The 20,268-nt window shown below is 34.0% G+C and overlaps 1 protein-coding gene across 7 annotated transcripts in view; it reads left to right on the forward strand.

Moving 5' to 3' along the window:
- The window catches only part of pik3cd (phosphatidylinositol-4,5-bisphosphate 3-kinase, catalytic subunit delta), a 110,569-nt gene that overhangs the window by 35,890 nt on the left and 54,411 nt on the right, over nucleotides 1-20,268 (forward strand). For 2 of the 7 annotated variants that reach the window (XM_051931424.1, XM_051931422.1), the window contains exon 1: nucleotides 7,818-8,050. The exons of 3 other annotated variants lie outside the window; for them this stretch is intronic. The gene's annotated coding sequence lies outside the window, so the exon portion shown is untranslated. Of the gene's footprint in view, nucleotides 1-7,817; nucleotides 8,051-20,268 lie in introns of those variants that run through there. 2 more of the 7 variants (XM_051931423.1, XM_028807901.2) reach the window with 1 other exon arrangement.

Here is a 20,268-nt window from a genome sequence, read left to right on the forward strand (position 1 = left end):
GTGGCTGAATAATATTTAGCTGGAGAACCATTCTTAAAATTCAGGAAGACAGCAGTAAGATTACTGCTCCTGATATACAGTACTCATGTTGCATTGAAAGCCATTCTGCACCTGCACTAAACACACTCACACACAGAGTACATTGGCAATAGTCTGCCAACTTTATATACCACTCTTTGTGTGGATAATACAGTTCCTGTTTGAGCAATTATGTGGTAATGAAAGATTTGCCAAACATTTGGCCATGAGATTTCTAGTCCTCTGTAAGTTTGTCTATAGCTGTTGTAATTGCATTTTGACTACATTACATTTTTTCATCAATCTTCACTTGCAACATTTTGATGAGCATACCTCCCCCTTTATATACAATCTTCTCACATTTTGCCATGTGTATAGGATTACATGGCTGCTTAGGACAACACTAACATAGGGAATTTACTGTATGTCATGGTGGACATCAAGCTGTGTACTAGTACAATGTTTTCAAGAAAGTAATTTTTTGGTGATACTCATATCAAGATTAATTAGTCATATATCTCAAGGTATTAGTTAAACAATTAATGATATATAGGCGCAGTGCCTGGAGTTTTCTGGCCATTCTTTACTGTAGAAGTATTTCCATAGATGGCCAGTGGTTACCCCAATTTGAGACAATTCTTTACTCATACAAATACAATCAGGAAAATAACTGTTGAAAACATACCTCTAAGTCAGTTAGGCATTGGAGTTAGTATATCTGGTTCTAGGAAAGCACTTAAGTTTTAATTTGCTGATTGCAATATTTTCCCTTTGGTTTTCTATACCGTTCCCCAAATTTTTCACCTTATTTTGCTCACTTTGAAATTTGCTTTGTATTTTTATTTTAAGGTAGAGCAATCCTTAATAATACTGGACAATAATGTTCACCCTAAATTAGGTCTTAATAAACTTTGTATAATGTTTGTTGTTTCTCCTACTTTTTTTTTCTTTTTTACTGTAGGCAGCATTTCAAAGAAGAATGAGTCAACTCACAAGTGGCCACACATACGCTTTACTGTGAAAGAAATGACAACATTTCTTCTAACATGGTTTCACACGAGAAAAGTAAAAAAATTTGTAAAATAAAATTTGTAAACACAGAAATGTTGTTGAATCATTCCCTGAGCAGTTCTTTTTTTGGTGTGATGAGAAAGGTATTTGCATTCAAATACATATAACCATTAATATCTACAGAGGATTTTTTGTACTTGTATAAACTGTTTAAAATATCAGTAACACAAAAAAATTAAATTACTCTGATCAAATACAGGGCATCTGAGGAACTCTACAAAATCTACCAAATACAGGTGCAAAAGCAACCTTGGTTACCTTACAAAAATAAACATTTAGGAAAGCAACAGTGCATATAATAAAAAATGAAATGTTGCATAACATTTAATAGTGTAATAGCATGAAGACCAAGGAGAAAAGGGTGTGTGTCTGTATATTGTCCTCTTTTTATTTATTACTGAAATGTAGTTTTCAGTGAGAGTAGGCCGTCAATTTACAAGTGAAACAGTATAGAGATTTTGCTTTTACCTTTTGAGATGGAATTTCACTTTACCTCTGTAGGGCATAATTTTCATACCGCTTGATCAACAGGTGTTTGTTTGTTTGTTTATATATAGCTTTCTTTTATTTTACTACTATTCATAATGTTAGACTTCTACAAACTTCTCACATTTCACGTGTTAAGTTTTATGTAATTTAAACAACTTTTCTCCTCTCAAAAAAATATTAAAGGTGCTGTTTTTCTCTAAAATACTGAAATTGTCCAATTAAAAATGTAATCCTAGTTACAACTGTCAGTCCGTATTCTATACATTTTTTCTGTTCCTATATGTACTATCATAATAACTGTTACCATGTATAATATAAATAATGTCACTGATCTGGGTAGACAAGCAAGTACTTCATTGTAATTTGACAATACATTTTAAACCTGGCATGTGTAGTATGAAAAAATTATGGATATGAAATTCAGTCATAAAAAAGCATGTGTATCAGGAAGCTGCATTCTGGTATATAATCTGGACCATAGTTTTGCCTTGTCAAAATTGGAGCTGTAGGTGACTTGCAGTAAACCCACTCATAACAAAGTATCTTTAGATACTGGAGGAAGGTTTTCATAAGAACTTCTAAACCGTGCTTATAAAAAGTACTTGTTTTAGTTGTGTGTATTTTATTCTGTTTCTTTGCATTAAATATTACATCATCCCATTCACATGATCCTGGGCAATGTTAAGAGTTAATTACTAAACTCACTATGACACACAGAAAAGGAAATGTCTAATTAAGACTGTTTTTTCCAAAAGAAGATTAGTATTTTTATCTCAAAATCAGCACATCAAAGTTACATACAAAATGTCAGGCATAGTTATCAATGAAAACAGAAAAGTGGGATAAGGAGCAAGAAAAATAAAGACCTTGAGTGGATTTCATAAATAAAGAGTACAGTGAAAGCAGCATCAGTTAATATATAGACCCCATTATCAAGAGCTTGTTAAATGTGTACAGAATGACTTGAACTAAAATATGAGTAGGCTTAAAATGTAAATAAGCTCAGCAGATTAGAAAATAAATTTATGATAGAAAATTTTATTTCTGTGTTTATATTCAGCAACTGTACATTATACACCTCCTTTTGAAATTCCTGAAGCAGTGAAAATACAATTCACAGAGGTGACAGGTCACTAAGAGGAGTATTTGTGCTCATGTGAGAATACAACATAATTTTGACAAATTGGACAAAAAGGAAGTAAAAGCTACAAAAGGTAATGGCTGTTTATATACAGTATATTGATTTATTTAGTATCCAATTTCTTTCCATAACTTGTAATAAGTGTTTGGCAAAAAAAGTCCTCCTTATATTTAGATATAATTTGAAGGCCTGTGACGTCTTAAGTCCATGAACTTGATTTTTTAACTCATCTTACCTTCAGTTTAAAATTTCAGGAAAAATCATTAACAGTGTCAAAAATGAATAAAAACAGTACCCAGTTAATATCTTAAAAATTGTAATTTGGTCATAGTTTAATTTGAAAGAACACACACGTGCCATTTAATACCATTTTAGACCATGAAAAAAATCTTCTAGAAACTTCATATGAACAAAAACTTTATTTACCCACTCCTTAATCCATTTTCATGAAAGGTGGTGTTATGGTATTATAATTCTAGCTTGTGCTCCAAAGTCATAGCTTATGCTTTAAAAGTTTATAGCCTTGCTCATGTTTCTGAAATGAACATAAGAAAAAAAATGTAATTTCTCATTTTATGTGGTTGTTTATACATTAGGTAGCAGTATCCTAAAGATCATGGTGATCAGTATCACAATTCAAAAAAAGATTCCCCCAACTTCATTGCTGAGCTAAGTGGGAAGCCAGTTTGTGTTTCCTGAAGACCTGTCTGTCCTCACGTGTATACCAAACATCTGTAGCAGCATTTGCTACTTTAACAAACGTCTGTCCCTTTTCAGTGGTGTCTGTACTTTGATGTTGAATGTCTCAGGCTACTGGCTAACTTGTGCTCCATTTGTATATCTATATATATAATTCTCTAAGCCGCCGCCAGAGTGGTCAAGACACCCATGAAAGCACACAGGAAGGAGCCACGCCCACACCCATGAAAGCACCCAGGAAGGAGCCACGCCCACCAACTCTAAGACCATTGGATACGACGAAAACTCGCAGAGCCACGCCCACCAACTCGGACGCGACACCTTGGAAAACACGCCGTCATTTCTGTTTGTCTGTGCTACAGTCCACATGCAGCTCTGAGCCATGTTGACTTTTCGGTTACGACGCATGACCGCGTGCAACATCGCAAACTGTTTTACACGCTACATACAGTAATTTGCATCCGCGACAAACATTCGTCTTCTTAGATGGTCCTGCAAGAACACGGAAAACGTTTCCCCGCCCACCAACACTCTTTATTCCCTGGCCCGCGTCCACCGCATCTGCGACAAACATGCGTCTTCTTAGATGGTCCTGCAGGAACACGGAAAACATTTCCCCGCCCACCAAAGCAGGACCATGTAAGAAGAGGCATGTTTGTCGCGGATGTGAATTGCTGAATGCAGCGTCTAAAACAGTTTGCGAGGGGTATCCCATGGGATCCTTAAAACAATCCTTTAAAACTGAGGTTAAAACACAATGAAGGAAGCAGTTTTTAAAAACCAATAAGCCCGGTGCCTGTTTCATTAGCGTCTCACCTGCTTCACCGATGCAGGCCCTGCAACAGTCGAGACGCTCTCTCAGCAGCTGACCTTCTCTGTGCCTGACTCCACTATAGGCTGCAACAAAATTATGAAAGTACGGGCGCATTTGTTTCGCACAAGCTGTGTGTGTGGGTGGGTTGGTGTTAGTTAGTTAATTAGTTACTTGAAGGATTTCAAGATTTAATATGCACAAGCGGTAACACTGCAAAAGCAGCCCAAACCAGAAAAGACGGCTGGCAAAAAGTGGCCGACAAATTAAACGTGTGTGCATTGTACTTACTGAAAGCAGCGTTACGGATTTTGCAAATGTTCATTTTTTTCCTTCTGCTTAAAAAAACATTTAAAAAGCGGTGTGATTATGCCACGGGTTGGTATGCAGCGTGTAAAACAGTTTGTTTGTCACGGATAATTTGCCTTTTACTATTACACGAAGACAATTTCCTGTTAATACTTCGTTACATTGATATAGCGGTGTTCTCAGTATTCAAAGCGCTATCCACACGGAAGAACCGGGAAGCGAAACCACAATCTTCCACAGTCTCCTTACTGCAAAGCAGCAGCACTATTACAGCGCCACAAGGCAGTTAAAGAATACACTGGGCTCGATTTTGTTTTCACTTCTGTTTACAGAGATCGGATTGTAGATAACATTGTTGCAATGTTACTTTTCTTGGTGGCTTATTACATTACGGATGTTTCACATGTTCATTTTTTTCCCCTGTGCTTAAAAGACATTAAAAAAGTGTTTCTCAACTGTGACTCCGGAACATCTCAGTACGCAAGCTATATTAAGCGTCAACAATGAAGACTCACTACACCTTAATCTACAAGTACTGACACTTATCCCTACCGACGAAGTAACTTTCACCAGCATGGCCTTCTTCATCACAGACGATCCTGCTTTCAGTCACGGACAATTATATGTTGCTCTCTCCAGAGGTCTATCTTTTCATTCACTCACAGTGGTATCCACTAACGCACCCCATTTGGACAACTGTGTCGTTCAGGAAGTGTTCACCCATCAATACATAATTATGCGGCATATGCTATGCCGCGGGTTGGCTAGTTATTTATGTATTTTAATTGTTTTAACTTTTGTGAGCTTTACTAAAATTGTTGGTTACTTCTCATTGTATCCTGTCCTGTCATTTTGTATATTTTTACATATGTATTCTAACTTAGCATAGCTTTTTAAGTTTTAGTATTTCTACACTTCTTTTAATTTTATCTTTTACTATGTCCTAATTTGGTTTGCTTTCTAAAAATGCAATGAAAAGTTGCTGCTATATAATTTGCTTTATACCTTATGTTATTTGAAAGGAACTTTTTCCTCCTTCTGTATATATGAGTACCTCTGCATACAAGTGTTTGTTAGATCCTCGACTGAAAATATTATTCAATCTTTAAATTTACTTTTTCCAAATGTTACTCTCCCAGGTTTGAGTCAGTCAGTTGTCATTTACCCTGTGTAGTAGCTTTCAGATTGTCCATTTTTTATGTCAGATTTTGTCGAGCCTTTTACTGTGAACGCACTCTGAAAGTGCTTTGTAGTATAGTGTTTTCAGTAGAGGGGATTGAACCAGAAACCTTTGGATGCCTATATGATTAATAATGGTAATACACTGAATCATGAAATTCTGGGCTTCATTACCTTACTGGCAGCAGCAATCACTATTTGACATTTAAAACATGGCATTAAAACATTAAGCATATGGTAGGTGATGTGACTTTTTAGAGTAATGCAGACATTTCAAATTCTGATATTTGAATTGGGAGGTGAATTTAATTTCTGCATACAACACATAGCACTAAGAAATGAGATGTGTCCTGTTTTTACACATGTATTGGAATGCTATGTTATGAATTCATGTGGAAAATTCACAGTACATTTTATAATGTAGGTAACATAACATAGTCCTCTTTAATGTAATCTAAAGTGCTGTGCATCAGTCTCAACGTGCAGCATCTATGTGAACATTTATTTATGTAATTTTCCTCATTTTGTCTAGCTATTTACAGTTTCATAAATGATAAATATTTATATATTGGTATTAGTCGCAATCTTGATCTGTTATGGTTTTTCTTCCAGTCAGATCTAAAACTTACAAGGTGTTTTTAGAACAGACTGTTGGTGGTTTTGTGTGGTGATGGGCTTCTGTAAGATGTGACAGGAGAGAGAGGAAGTAGGAAAATATGATCCCTCCTCTCATCTTCTGAGACTGCAGCTATACAGTAGCTCTGACGTTCACCTTTTGTTTTAACTAGTCTCTGTCAGGGATCCTGTCACAGTTGCAGAATCCTTGTTCAAATGAGATGCTTCTTGCTTTCTTGAAATTCATAACGGACCTTATTCATTTTCCCCCAGGACCTCTTCAGTATCCTTTTTTTTTTTTTAATTTTTGTGGCTATAAACAGTTATAAGTTGGGATGCTTTCTTTTAAGCAAATAGTTTCTTTTCAAGATCTAGTGTTTCACAGAAACATCTGATTGCTTTTTAATGCACACATCTGTAATTAAAGGTTGCACAGGGTCATATAAGACTGCAAATACATTGTTTTCGTGTGGCCCAATGCAAATTATCAACTGAATTTTAGTGTCTTGTTTTCTGTTTGGCCAAAATAAAATTATAATACAAAGGATCTTTTGATTGTGGTTTGTTGGCACAATAACTGAGAATAAAGCTGTTGGTTCTTTTCCTCTTTCCAGCCTTTTTTAAAGAAGTTACGTGGTTAAAATGTAATTTCATCCCCTTTTTATTTTGTTTGTATTCTCCAAATATTTTTGATTCTTTTAAGGCATTGAGGCTTTTTGTATTTATTTAGCTTGTTTATAACATTCAGATGTATTTTAGGGAATTACAATGCAAGTTAAACTTAATTTGTTGGTCTTAGGGATTAAGTTAATTTGAACCACAACATATGACAATAAAGCCTAATTGACTTGACTTGGAAGTGGGCCCTTTAGAAAATGCCATCTGAATGGATATATCCTTTACATGGTAAGACTGGATTTGAAGTAGTGTTTTTTGCCATTACCAAGTAAAAGGTTATTACACTAAAAGTTTCTGTTAGTGATCTGTGATTAATGGCAGACCAAATGCAGAGGTATTAAATATTTTTTGTGATGAAGTTGTTCTTACTCTGTGTCCTCTGACAAGATAGGGGGTATATCTAGTTTCTAAAATTCCATTTAATTTGCACTTTTAATCTATTTATTTGCTCTTTGCCTCAAGCCAAGTTTAGATATTTACCAAAAAGTATGCTTACATTAAGGTAAAAAAGGATTTGGTTACATTTTTCATCAGTGAATGTCATTCAGTAATTATTGTCTTAGGAAAATAGAAGAAAAGTGATTTTCTGTAAGTAAACAGTTTTCAAACACAGTATGTTATACAGATAGTAAACATTTTTTGAGAAAAATGTCGGTGCTTATTATGAGTAGTGTGCGTAACACTTAAAAAGATGTTTTACTGACATGTTTACAGTATATGTACAAGGAAGTAGATGTTGCAGAGTTTAGAGACAGCCCCTAGAGTGATGAGTCTGTCATCTCTTGCTCTCTCTCTCTCTCTCTCCATTGCTATTTCCTTCTGTGTCAAGCAGATGCATTTTACCACTGTTGTTAAGCCCAGCTCTGGCTGTAGCTCTTGGACTAAAGTTTGTATTGGGGTTCATCTGCTATCAAGTTGAGAAGATTTATATCCCAGTTAGTGAATAAAATAAAAAGGAATATCATCAATGAAGATGCTGACACATTAACAACAATGAGTTCATGGGTCCAGATATAAAAACGACACCTCTGAAGCAGCTGGTGAGTCTCAGTTTCAAAAAAGGAGAGAAATAGAGCCATCAGTGAAATGGATAGATATTTAAATTGACACATGAGTAATGCTATAGTAAGCCAACACTAAAAGTGTCAAGAGTAAAAAAAAAAAAAAACTATGTAAAAACAACAACTTTGTATTGCATAAGAATTTGTAAGGGTGTACAATTAATCGTGCTGCTTTGGGTCATTACTTTTTTGTTAATTATATAAGCTGCCTTTAAATGTAAAGTTTGTCCTGACTTAGATAAGAAGAAAAAAAAACTTTTTCATCATTAATGATTAAAATAGCTCTCTTTTCTTTACTGAAAAATATAAGTTTATATTTTTTAAGAAACATACTGTTCACTATAATGTGGCTAAAATAAAAAAAAAAAAACATGCATTTCATTTATGTGGATCAAATGTTGCATGGTTGATTTAATTATTTATTAAAAAAACAGGATGCCATTTTTATTTTAAAATTCTAATGTATTCAACAGTACTGCAGAATATTTTTTACCAGAAAGTAAAAATGCTACATTAAATTGTATACATTTCTAATTGTTATAATACAGTATTTTCTGTATTTGTTACTGAATTTTATTAATGATTTATCTAGACCTTCTGTGCTAAATCTTTCCAGTTGGGAACTTCAGAAATGCTGTGTGATTTACATTGTTCCTAAATCTAGGAAAATATTTTTCTCTTAATTAATGTAATTGCTTTTGTAAATACTCATATACACTAGTTATTTATCAGGACTGATTTTATATATTATATTTAATTTTACATTTTGAGGAAATTTTACCACTAAAGAAGTTTAGGTACTATTTCAGTTATATCTGAGAATATATTGGGATTTCTTCTTCTGCCTAGTAGTGATAATGGGTTAGTATATGTGCTTGTTATATGAGCAAGCACACATTTAGTTGCAGATATTTGGAAGAATTTTAGAAATGTTTTGCCTGTTGTCTGCATTCAACATTAATGGATTTGTTGATCTGAAATAATATTCTAGTTATAGTCATTAAGGGCACCAAGCTGTATTATTGTACACTAATGCAATTAATAACTGCTGAGGATACTACAGTAAATTGTTAGTTTACATCCATAGTAAAATATGATTCGCATGCTTTCTGCAAATCTCTGATATTAGAGGGAATGCAATAATTTGTAGAATATTAGTGTCTATTCAAATTTAGGGTCCTGAAGCGACCCCAGTAATAAGAGGGTGTAAAATACTAGGGTATGCTTTATTTTACCAGTACAGTTTAAAAGATTGAACACCTCTGTGTACTCATTAATTGTGAATGTTGTTTTATGCTCTAGTAATACAATTCTGCAAAATGAGTGCTGTGTGTATGTAAAAATATTGTGCATATGATGAAAATATCTTCAAACTATCTATCATTCAAACTATAATTTACTAATCTTTTGTGGGTAACTTTACTTCTGACTATTTTTGGATATTTTTTGAAATGCTATATGTTAAACATGGCTAATCAGTCACAAATATTTAAATGGATAAAAAAGCAATAATGCAGTATGTTTTTTATATATATATATATATATATATATATATATATAAAATTGTTTGGGTACATTTAATATTCATTTACATTTTGCGTTAAAATGGCTGTGAGAACTTAATAGTATTAAAAAAAAAAAGTTTGGTAACTAAATGTTTTCTAGATTGTTTATACCATAGTAATATCCACAGTAGTTATGAAAATTAATGAATAACACTGCCAGCGATTCTCAATATTACGATCATATTTGTCACTTATTGGGTTTATATTCTAATAATGTATTAACGATGGGATATTAAATAATTAGTTATTTGCAGAAACAGAGTACAGGCCACTGTTATGTTTTGAACACTTAAAGTTTATTAGTGCACACAGCCAGGTTTTATTCGTTCAGTTCCTAAACATATTACATGATATTCCGAACATTTAATGTTGTTATCAAACACATGTCTGCGTTATGTTGATTGCTTAGTCCATGTTTGTTTTGTGCATCAATGGCTAAGGCCTTTTTAAGCTTTGCTGTATACAAACATATATTTGAATGCTCTAACAAGACTGTTTTAGTTGGTTTTAGAAGTAAATCTATTTTGATGAATTTAGTGAGATTGCTTTATTGTTTTTCTTTAAACCTAATTTATTTGAAGTTATATGAAAGTACTTAAGATTTATAATCATAAAGTAAAAATTATCTGCTGCTGTTATCCATAAATAAAAAAAATACAATTTAATACATGCATTTGAAACCTATATCTAAATATCAAGAAGGCCCAGTCTTACAACATGTACATTCAGTTTCCAGATTATGAGGCAAGAATCTGTCTCCTTAGCATCGGGCACAAAACATGAACCAAGTTTGAATAGGACAACAGTCCATCATAACGCACAGTCATTCTCACATCTACGCTCACGCTCAGCAGACCGGTTTAGGGGGACTATTCAACCCCATGAAATGCTGTCAGAAAACTATGTGAACTCCACACAGACTGTTTTTTGATCTAAGATTCAAATCCAGTAATATGCATGAGTGCTAATACTGGTGCCATACCAATCTTAGCATTTGTTTTGGAAAGCACATTCAAATGATGCTTTTGACACACTGTGTTACCCTCTGACTATTTCTATGCTGTACTAGTGTAAATATGTTGCAAACTCTAGTTTGCTCTGATAAAATGGCTAATATTTTTAGACTTTTGCAATGATGTTTACAGGACGACTTGGTTTACAAAATGTTCTGAATGATCTTTACTACTATCTGGGTAGCTTCATTACCGTGTTGGATTTCATATTCAAAGAGATCAAGACAGTTTTACTTGTACATATTCATATTTAATTTTCTTTTCTGCAGTCAGCTTTTAAATCTGTAGCATCAAAAATATCGGATTCTAATAGAATCTATCCTTCGAAGATCTTTCTAGGGCCACCAGTGAAGTTTGGAAGTTAACGTTTCTGTTTCTACTTTACATATCAAATGGCATGGAAGCATCAATAAAGAGACAGAATATTAACTCCTTAAGGGTATGAATGGTGTTGATACTTGATTTCTGACAACCATAACTCAAGTGTGCAATTTTTTTTAATTTTATTTGAAATGCACCTTATCTTGTCTGGCAATGTTACATTTTACTTATGATTAAGAATCAAATGTAAATTTAAAGGTCACTCATTTACCTGTTTTTAATGTATTGTTTTGCTGTCATTGCAGAATTTACTATGTACTGTGTTATTTTTCAGCCAGTGTGCATACCATAATAGTATGTGTATGGCAACAGGGCAAGTTTTTTGTGTGGTCCTCAATTTTTTGTTACACATGTAAAAGAAGTGCAAGTCACGTTAATTGGCAGCTTAAAACTGTCCGGGTGTGAGTGTGTTCTATAATGTATCAGTACAGGTTAGATTCTTAACTTATCCTATTCCGGTATTTTTAGATATATGGCTCTGTGTTGTCCTAATAATGGATAAATCGAGTTCACAAAACGAATGAATAACAGCACAAGCTTTTTTTTTTTCTTCAAATTTTTGAGGCTTTTATTGTGAAAGGTAAAAAGGTAAATTAGTGTTAACATAAAACTATAAGTAATCAAGAATATTTCTAAAATTGTCGTAACTTGCACAAAGATGTACTGTACAGTAAACCAAAAAAAAAATGTGAGAAACACTACTGTAATTAATATGACACTGCTTCAAATTTGATTTAATCTGATTCATAAAAAAATGTTCTGCCTTGTTTTTCCCATAATTGTATCCCTATTGAAATTGTAATCCTCTTCATTTTATTATTCTCATTTTTGTTCTGTTTCTTTCATTCAGTGATAGTGTTTCATGTCAGCGCTCGTATTTTGCTTGTTTTTTACATCCTTCCTGTCTTTATTTCAGCTCATTATATATTTTGGAGTATTGTGCAATTATGCATTAAATTATATTATTGATTCTTTGTGAAATTCTCTGTGCTGATGTTCCCAGTGATATGAAAAAGATTTGATTATACTGCATCCTGCATAAACACTTTTTATCTTACTCTTTTTTTTCTTCTCAGCCAATCAGTTGGATTTTGCCTGTCTTACAGTCAGAGGAATAAAAAAAGTATTTTAATTGTCAAGACTTTTGACTGATGACCTTTTTTCTACTTCTTTTTCTGTCATGTTCAGTACAATAACTCATTTATTCTATCCTCTCTCTTACTCTGTCTTATTTTCTTTCTGATCATATTAAAATAAGTGACTTTGTGAATGAGAGCTAGTTAGTAAATTTTCAATACCTGATCCAGCTGTGTTTTAAACTGGTAGAGTATATACTTAAACTATGTTATTTTGTAGTTTGTTCCAGATTCCTATGTCCCTTTTGAGTAAAGAGGTGGTTCTATCTTGAACACACTTCCTCCTAATAACTTTTGGTATGTTTATAAGCATGTCTTGTCATTTACATTTATTTAATTTATGTTTACTGGATAAATTTTATTCAACCAACCTTCCATTTATTTTCTCCCCTGGTTAACCAGTTCTGGGAAATTATTTATCTGTGCTCATCCCAGCAACACTGGGCACAAGACACGTGCACACACACACACCCTCACTCACTCTTACTGGACTAATACAGAGTTGCTAATGAAACTATTGTCTTTCAATATTTTAAAGATCTAACATTAGGTATCCATGTAGTGTCCTGCAGTTCACAATTACTTAAGTGCAATTCTATTAGGATATCGGAGGACATCATGATCCTTACTACTGGAATGCACTTTTCATGCCCTTATCTGCAGAACATCTAACTCTGTTTATGTCAAGCTAAATGTGTACAGTTCTCCAAATGGACACACCAAGGAGTTTAAGTATAATGTTTTATGATCTATATGCACTAATTTTTACAATATTATCTACTGTTTGCTCTTTTATTGCTGCTGCACATCTTCTGAAAGATGAGAATGTTCTGTCAATATATAAGCCCAAATGTATGTCTCCCGCTAACTATTGTATTATACTTAATACTCATTTTAGCTATATTTAACACTTACCTACAATAAACTTTAGTGCCATTCCATACAAATCTGTCTTTTTAAATTAGTACAGTCATGTACAATTCTATCCATGTTTAATTCTTATATTCTGGGTATTGGCAGGCTCTTCCTGCAAATGTACCGTGTCTAAGTATCCTTTGTTGATTTTTCTCTTTAATTTACATTATTTTAAACATGTCTTGCATTATTTTAGTTTATTAGTTGTTTTGTAAATTACTGTGTCGTGGCCTTTACTTGAAATAAAAGGTGTTGTGTGAGTCAGGCTATTATTAGTGTAACTCTGTAAATTCAAAACATTATGCAGAAATGATTAGATAATAATCCTCATAGGCGTCACTGGTCAGCTTTCACGGTGATTATTCTTATTGTCAGTTTGACACAGTACAAGACTGTGGAATTAATGAAAAAGAGACCAACAATCACAGATAACCATTGGCTTGCAAAGGAGGATCCATATTTGCAAGACATGTTGCTGAAGAGAGAGGAAGCACAGTTGAACAAAGCAAGGTTGGTGTACAATTTAGTGTACAGCAGGGATGGGCAATGTCAGGTACTGCAGAGCTGCAGGTTTTTGTTCCAACACAGTTTCTTACTGAGAAATCAATTATTTCTAATGAATTAAACGGCTGCAGTTTTTTAGTGTTTTTAATGGCTCCTTATTAGCAATAAGATGCAAATGACAAAAAAGACAGCAGGTTTCCATCTAACTTTTCCATTTACACCTGTGTGGAATCATCACGCACTGAAAATTATTTTAGGCTTTAAATCATTTGAATGATTTAATTGGAAAGGATACAAATCTACGATACAAGAACATTACTTTGCAGGCTAACATGCCATAAAATTAAATAAGATCTGTTATTGGCAATCATTGGTTTCTAATTAAGCAATTGGATTGGAATGAAAACCTGTAGCCACTGCCGCCCCCCAGGACTGATGTTGCCTACCCGTAGTCTACAGCAACGTAAGAAAAATATAAGAAAAAGTCAAAATTATAGTCAAATATGTTCAGCAAAAGGTCACAAATTGGACAAGACCCCCTGGAGACTTGAGAATCACAGGACACAAGGGAATATTTTTACATGAATGAGTAGTGAACTTTTGAGAAAAGCCAGCCTAAGATAAAGATAAAGATAAAAGTGAATTCAGGTGATTGCTGCTCCCTAATAACAATAAATGGCTGTTCAACACAGCGTGACATAAAATGTATACACATGGAAGACATCATGGTACTCTGTCATAACTTCAGTGGGATGCTGTAAAGCAGTAGTGTATTAAAGTCTTTATCAAAAACGTCAAATTCGCTTTGGCTACATACTGAAAATAAAATAGTTCCTAACACATTCCATCAACCAAACCATTTTTCATTTGAAGCATAAATGTATTTACAAATTGAGGCATATAGAAGTTTCTGCCCAGAAGTAAAGCAGGTGTATTGTCAAATTTGTTCTGCACAAGGAACTACTTGAAGCGTAAAGTAATAGTGGTGCCTAATATTTAACAATCACCAGTAGAAAATGCCTTTGAAATTCAGCAGAGTGTTGGAAGTAGAATTGGAGCACTTCAGGAAAATTATGAATACATTTGAAGGTAAATCTAAGGTTAAAGTGCCACAATTGTGGTGATCTAAATGAACTCAAAGATGCACACACTTTTTAAACTTGTATTAATAACAAGACAGATTACTACCAAATAAAATAAACATAAAATACAGATCTCTGCTCAAAGTATGTCACTACCTACTCTTTGTGATGGCATCCTCTGGCTACTTGAATCATCTGTCTCCCTTAATTGGAAAATCTTAGAATACAGTTTACAATAATATCTACTATAGACCCATGTTTTAATTCCAGGTTAGTGGTGTTTACATGTCATAATCTGGTTCATGTGGGTTTTCTTTTTTCCACAATGCATACCTGTGCTTTTTGTTTGTGATGTGGTGACTCTAATTTGTCATGATGTCTTTCAGTGGTGGCAGTGTCTGAATGTGCCCTGCAATGGACAGGCATACCACTACTGGAGATGGGTTGTTTGCTTTATTCCCTTTGCTGCCTGATTTAAAATTTGTCTCTCAGTGACCTCAAAAATGGATGGATTGAAGATTACAAAATGGTTACCACTGTAAATGACATAATGAAATGTCAGGTTGTTTTCTAATATGCATTGCAGGACTGTTATTATTTTGTATTTATCTATGTTGTGAAACATAGTCAAATTTGTTGTTCTTATAATATGTGTTTTTTTAAATTCATTGCGTCGTTGTGTTTTTGTGGTGTTTACGTGAATTGGAAGAAAATAACCTAACTGTAGTGCACTGCAGAGGTTCTTAAATTCTGGCCTGCTTTGTGGCTCAAGTATTCTATTGCAACTAATTTCTGATTTTAGCTAGACTTGTAAACATGTTATTATATTCCAGTTTCAGCATTTAATTTATAAGTAATAAATTCCTAATTTGATTTATTCACTTCATAAGAGAACTTTACAAGTGTGTTTGCATTTTGTACCCCTAGATAAATAGAAATTTGTTGTTAAGGTGTACGTTTGTTTGAAATATTTTGGTTATTTAAGCTGCTGGTAGTTAATAAGAACAAATGTTAGAATAACTTTTAAAATAACTTTTTCCTTTAATAGTTATTATTTCCACTTCTCAGCTGTAATAAATGTCAATGTTTTTTATATGATATAATTAAAAAAGTATATCTTACACTGAAAAATGTGCTTTAAAACTGAAATGAAAGTCTTTTCTATAACGTGCTAATTTTTTCCCATTCTACTTTTTATAGTTGCTTCTGGAGTAAGAATATGCATCTTCCCTTTGGTGAATCTTGTTTTGCTTGTTAGTTGGCATGTTTTTTTTTTTAATTAGCTAACTTCTGAACCATTATTTACTTTTTTGTTTTTTGGTTGATTTGATGGTCATATTTGATAGTGGTCTAAAACTGGAAAAACAGGCATCCATATGTCCTCCTAAAATCTGTAAATCTGTATTTACAAATGATATAGGATGACAATAAAATAGGAGCAACAGTAACCAAATATATTTTTGTAGAATTTCACTGTACACTATATATACATGACAATAACACTGCACAACAATCTTTTTAAAAGTCTTGCTTCCTGAAAAGGTTTTGCTGATTGTGACAGGTACCTACTGGGTATGCACAAATATAGTTTTGGTTTTACTGCATCACGTAGGAACTCTAGAGTTTACTGACAATCATGTATTTAGTCACGTTTATGTTTCGCATAAGCTATTAAATTCAACAGAATTAAGTGTTTTGCTCCTGATTTTCTTTTGTATTCAATGGATACCAGACACATCAGTCAAACAGAAGCAACAGTCTGTCACGGTCTTTCTGTTCTCGCCATATCATCGGAACAGCAAACGGCATCATCTTTCGAGTGCCTCTGAGCCAGGCTGTCAGACTGATAGCACATGTTGCACAGCAAATGTGAGGCGCCCATTCCTTGTCTTGATCACCAATTTTGTAGCCGAAATATAGATGATAAGCTTTCTTCACAAGAGCAGTCATCGAACATCACTGAGGCGCAAGTGTATATTCACCACAGATATAGCAGAATGTATTATGGCTGTTACGACATTGACGAGACATATTGCCAGACACCAAAACGTCTATAGCATCAAGCTTACTTATATATTGCTACAGATACTATACTTTACTATACTGATACTATACATACACACTGACTATCTATATTAACCAAATGAGCAGGATCGGTGTATGCAAGCCACCTTTATAGCATGCTGAGACAGCGTCAAGCTCGTTCAGACCTGCCCAGGATGTCGACTTCCACAGAACAGCTTCCAACCTGGCCAGATTCCATGCCTGGACATGCCCAGGCTGCACAAACCATTGTTGATAAGTCACTTATGGGAGCGAAAATTTTTGGATACAAATATAAGAAAAAATCATGACATAACTGAAGATTTCTTTGAAACGGTACATGATGGGTAAATTTTGATGTGATATTTATGATCAGCGCCCAAATCTATAAGAAACACCCAGCAGTGTTCAAGAAGCAAAAACTTTGTTGTGCAGTGTAATAAAACATTTCATGATGTTCTTCCCAAAATATATTCTCTTCTTCTTTATTGGTGTGCCTTTGTGACTTTGGTGCCAACTTTGTGTTTATTATTATTCCTCATTTGACTGTCTTGTGCACACTCAACTGCCATGCACATTTTGAGCCCAACCCTTTTTTATTTTTATTGAATTTATTAAAAGCAAGTAATATTGCATACACAAAAGTCAAACTTAACAAAACTAAATTCAATTCAACCCCCACCCAAGAGAAAGAGAGGAAGGCTAACTGCCAGTAAAATTTTAAGAGTAAAAAAGAGGGAAGAGAATAATTTTCCTCAATATAAAAGCTTATTCTAAAATGTTATAGATTAGATCCTGCCAGGTTTTAAAAAAAGTTTTGAACAGATCCTCTTAGTGAGATTTTATTTTTTTTCCAATTTCAAATAGTATATAACATCAGTTACCCACTGACTTAAAAGGGGTGTGCTAGGATTCTTCCAGTTGAGCAAGATACAGTTAAGTCTACGTGCTAAAAGTGAAGTAAAGGCAATTACAGTTTGTATGTCCCTCTCCACTTTAAGCCCATCCGGGAGCTCACCAAACACAGCAGTTAGTGGGTTAGGAGTGATTATAACCCCAAGGCTGTCTGATAGGCATTTAAAGATTTTGGGCTAAAATTATGTTAATTTGGTACACGCGGAAAACGTATGGCCCAATGAGGCTGGAGCTCGATTGCAACGTTTGTAGGTTGGATCTTGCTCTGGAAACATTTTGGATAATTTTAAACAAGATAGATGTACTCGATAAAAGATTTTAAGTTGAATAATTGTATGCTTTGCACATATGGAGCTAGAGTGAATTCTGTGCATGACTGCCTTCCACTCCTTTTCTGAAATGTTGAGTAAGAGATCGTTTTCCCACTGTACTCTGTTATCTTTGAAAGGAAGGGACTTTAAAATGCTTTTATATATTATAGAAATGCTGTCTGAGTCCTCACGAATGATCAATATTTCTTTCGGAATAGAAGTAGGTGGGAGGTGAGGAAAATTGGGCAGATTTTGTTTAGCGGTTTCTAATTTAGAAATATTAGAAAAATTGTGTTGATGGGCAGTTAAATTTGGAGTGTAATTGTTGGTAGGATGCAAAGACATTATCTACTGTATGTACTGGTCTTGAGTGATTTAATCCTGTATGATTTTTCAAAGAGCCCAGCCCTTTTCAATAAGGTGTCAGCTTGCAGATTTCAGATGGCATTGTGGTCTACTGCATACCTTCTAAGACTGTCTTTGAAATGCATTGTTTGCTCACCCTTGGGTCCAAGCCATCTCTTTTGTCTTTTGTGTATGGCATTTCTTAATTTTCTCAGGTGCTTTCTTATCTCTTCATTGTGCACTTTGTCTATACAGTATGTCGTACCTCTTGAATCTTTTTGAGTGAGACCATTTTGAACACAAGTAGTCCACCTATTGCTTGTAAAGCTGCAGCAGTTCTAATTCTGATGTATGATTAATTTCTGCCATCATTCGTTTGTGTGCACCCAGGTACTTAAAAACCGGTGCATTTATATTGCTGCTCTTGTGTGCTATTAACCATTCTGTTTAAGAATTGTTTATCTCAAGACTGTATATAGTGTGCTTATTGTATGTGCTTGGCCAAAAGACCTATGTCATCTGCAAATTGTTGGTTTTTGATTTTTCAGTTGGCTTCGTTTACACCAGTATTGCGCATCAAGATTTCTTCATGATAAATGTTGTATTAGTCCGGCAACACTATCAAAATACTGTTTTCAATGTTCTTTTTATTTTTTCTATCTGGTGTTGTCATTACATATGTTTTTTTTTATGCGCATCTGCATTTTTGACGATGTTTGCTTACAAATTCATACAATAGTGATTCCTGTACTCTAGTTTCATGTCATAATGAGTAAAAATTAGCAGGCCATTCTTTAGCTGAAAAGGTATCTGTCTTTATTCTAATTTTTGTAATTTTACATATATGTTAGTGCATATTTGCTCAGATCTTTAAGTGGAAACTTTTCAGATGGAATACTAATTTCAAAGCATAGTATATAGAGAAGAATCTGAATAATAGTAATAATGATAAATAATGTTTTATTTATATAACACTTTCCCATGTTCAAAGCATAATAAATAGAGATGAGTCAGAAAAAGAGCACAAAGCTTAGTCCTTCTTTGATTTGTTTGATGTGTGAGGCAATCAAATATGCAAACTTTAGGTGTGCAAAGGGCATTGTGCCCTTAGTGAGCATAAGACAGTTAAATGAATATTTACCATTAGTTGTTTCAGTTCCTTGATAGGGTGATTTGTCTAGCCCTACCAAATATAAATCTGATAAATTTGGCCCATACAATATGTTTGAAGTTAAGAGACAAGTCATAAAAACCATAATGCCACAATCAAAAGAAAATTCTGAAAGACTCCAGGAAAAAAAAATATTTATCTTTCTGGCTGAGAGAAAGGAAAAATTTTTCATGAACTTTACAAATATCCCAACAGCGAGTTTCATGATCTAAAGGTATCTGTCATCTCTGTTAACATCAGTGTTCAGGATTATAGCTTCAGAAAACCCTATGGACAAAAATTATGTGTATGGCAGAGCCTGTGTGTGGAAACATGGCCTGTTAATAAGGTCTTCTTTCAACTTCTTCCTGGATGATACTTTAAAATTTTGCAACAATGTTCTATGGACAGATGAGACAAAACTTTTGACAAACTTAGTCCTCACTCTGTCTAGAGTACATCAGAACCTGGATACCTTGGCATCATTAAATGAAATACAAATGCTGTTGTGTATTGGGTTATTCTTTAGGAGGTTGTAAGGCCATTCTAACTCTATAAATTAAGAGTTTTAAAATACTCTCACTGTAAAAACATAGACCATAAACACATTGTTGTTGCATCAGAACCTGCAACAAGCAGTTCATGCTCTCATATCCATAAATCCCTCACAAAGCTGTGAGAGACTTGTCATTAATTACAGCAAGTGTCTTTTTGCAGTTATTGATGCTAAAGGAGGCACACATGATTTTCAGCCTGTGGGTGCCATTTTCACTCAGGGGTTTTGGGTATTGCTAAATTTTCCTTGTGTCATTGGTTTGACTGCAATCATTTTTATCT

The sequence above is a fragment of the Erpetoichthys calabaricus genome, chromosome 8 (assembly GCF_900747795.2).
Source record: "Erpetoichthys calabaricus chromosome 8, fErpCal1.3, whole genome shotgun sequence".
NCBI lineage: Eukaryota > Metazoa > Chordata > Cladistia > Polypteriformes > Polypteridae > Erpetoichthys > Erpetoichthys calabaricus.